Source organism: Malus sylvestris, chromosome 6 (assembly GCF_916048215.2).
Source record: "Malus sylvestris chromosome 6, drMalSylv7.2, whole genome shotgun sequence".
In the NCBI taxonomy this organism is placed as follows: domain Eukaryota; kingdom Viridiplantae; phylum Streptophyta; class Magnoliopsida; order Rosales; family Rosaceae; genus Malus; species Malus sylvestris.
In genome coordinates, this window is record NC_062265.1 from 5,159,188 (window position 1) to 5,162,233 (window position 3,046).

Below are 3,046 nucleotides of genomic sequence, written 5' to 3' on the forward strand. Positions count from 1 at the left end.
ATGTCGAAGGGTCATAGCCCCCGAGTCGCCCGTGGATACGCTCGTCCTCGGGATAAGCCTCACCTATATGCGAATTAACTATAAAAACGTTATTTTTAAAGCACATAGGCAATATTAGCTAATAACTTCTCATAAATTGCTCAAAATAGGTATATGAATATACCACAGTGATCTACACAACCTCAAGATCATCCCCATATTTTTAGAAATATTTTTGGACCTCTCACATGCCGCCACGTGCCGGCAAGGGCACGGCAAAACGCGCCCCCACACACGGCCCAAACCTGACGGATTCCCTAACCACCGTTAGGGAATATTCCGTTAAACCTAACAGATTCCGTGACATTTGACTGACGGCGTGAGAATATTCTGTCATACTTGACGAAATATTCCTTCACCTCCTACCTCCAGCTCTGGCGACCGTCGCCGGCCCCAGAAACTGGGCAAAACTTCAAACTCACTATTCTCCTTCGTTTCTTCACCATTTTTCATGCAATTGGTACCAAAATGAAGCTAATAACATGTAGAATCACATTATACTACTTTTAAGCCTTGAATTCCACTAGAATATACCTGAGGAAGCTCGATAATTCGATCGACTTGAAAAGCTTCGAACTCGGCCCTCCTACGTCCAAACTCTTCCAACGAACTACCCAAGGCTCGTGAAGACCTCCTTAAGCCTTCTATGTAGAATTCCTTAAAAATTGAAGAATAAAAGTTGCATGAATAGTGCATGGAATAGGACTTTGTGGTTCCACGTGAAATCGAAGGTAACCTTACCTATATTTGGTACCTTTGAACTCGCGAGGACCTTAGGAACACAATGGTACCATTTTCAACCTCAATCTGCAAGGTTTGGGGTGTTCTTGCCCTTGTCCGTACATAAGAGGGAAGAGAGAGAATGAGAGTTTGAGAGGGGTGAGAGGACACGGGGGAGAGAAGAGAGAGTGTGTGTGTGTGTGTGACCTAGGATTGGTTAACCACCCAAAAGAACATAACTTAATCCTAATTGGTTCCAAACAATTAGGATTTTAAGAATATTAACCCAAAGTTACCCTTAAACCACATTACACAAGTAACGTTCAAGGGTATTTTCGTCAATTCATGATGTCGATAAATATATATTTGGGACGGGCTGTGACAGTCTCCCCACCTTACAAAATTTTATCCTCGAAATTATACATGACAAATACATCCACTAAATCATAAAACAATCGTGGATACATCTATCTCATCCGATCATCTGTCTCCTACGTAGTTTCTTCCACTGAATGATTTCTCCATAACACTTTTACCGAATGAACTATCTTGTTCCTTAGTTCTTTATCCTTCTAATCCAACAAAGTCACTGGTTCCTCATCATAAGTCAAATCCAAATTAATTTCCAAAGGTTGAGGAGGAATCACATGTGAAGGATCTGAAACATAATGTCGAAGCATCGAAACATGAAATACATCGTGTACCTTGGACAACTCTGGAGGCAACTCAAGCCTGTAAGCAACCTCACTGACTCGTTTGGTGATCATATATAGCCCAATGTACCTAGGACTCAACTTTCCTTTCTTTCCAAATCATACAACACCTTTCCAAGGTGATAGCTTCAGAAATACCCAATCACCTACATCATACTTCCGATCAGTGGCATGCTTGTCTGCTAACCTCTTTTGTCGATCTTGAGCCGCTTTCAGGTTAGACTTAATTACCTGAACATTTTGAGTAGTCACATCCACAATCTCAGGGCCCACTAAAACTCTTTCGCCAACCTCTGACCAACATAAAGGCGTACAACAATATTTCCCATAAAGTGCCTCAAATGGTGCCATACCAATACTCAAATGATAACTGTTGTTGTAGGCGAACTCCATCAAATCCAAGCAATCATGCCAACTATCTCCAAACTGTAGCACTGAAGATCTCAACATATCCTCTAATGTCTGAATGGTTCTCTTAGATTGTCCATCTATCTGAGGATGATATGCCGTACTATAAAGTAATCTCGTACCAAGAGCTTCCTGGAATGCTATCCATAACTTGGAAGTAAATCTAAGATCCCGATCCAAGATGATATTAACTGGCACACCATGATACTTCACAATCTGTGATATAAATAACTTAGCTAATCGGCTTAACGAATACTTTTCCCTCACTGGAATAAAATGCATTGACTTCGTAAGATGATCAACTACCACCCAAATGTCGTCATAACCATTCTGGGTACGAGGGAGCTTGTACACAAAATCCATAGTAATATTTTTCCATTTCCACTGTGGAACGGGAAGTGGCTGCATCAACCCAAACGGCTGCTTTCTTTCAGCTTTAACCTGTTGGCAAATGGCACACCTACTCCTATACTAGGCAATTTCTCTTTTCATACCCAGCCAATAGTAAAATGGTCTAATCGTATGATACATCTTAGTACCTCCTGGATGCATCGCATATGCTGAGATATGTGCTTCATCCAAAATTTCTTTCTTTAACTCTGCATTATTCGGCACATACATTCTGCTTTCCTGCATAAGTATGCCATCTGTTTCTCGAATCTCGAAATCTTTCTTTTTGCCTTGGTTCCTTGCTTGAATTATTTCCTGGGTCTCCTCATCAATCATTTGAGCCTCAAGCACATGATCAATTAAAACTGGCCTAACCTGAAAATTAGCAAGCAAGGTTTCTTCTCGATCTTCCACTCCTAGCTCCACTCCAGTGGATCTCAAATCTGCTAAAAGAGGAATATGACAATCATAGATGGCATTGAGTCTGGCTGGAGTCTTTCTACTTAGTGCATCCGCCACTCCATTTGCACGACCAGGATGATACTCAATTGTGCAATCATAGTCACTAAGTAACTCAATCCATCTCCGCTGACGAAGATTAAGATCTCTCTGAGTAAACAGATACTGGAGACTCTTATGATCTGTGAAGATCTTACATTTTTCACCATAAAGATAATGTCTCCAAATCTTCAAAACAAAGATGATAGCTGCTAACTCCAAATCATGTGTAGGGTAATTCTTCTCATGAGGCTTCAACTGTCTCGAAGCATAAGCAA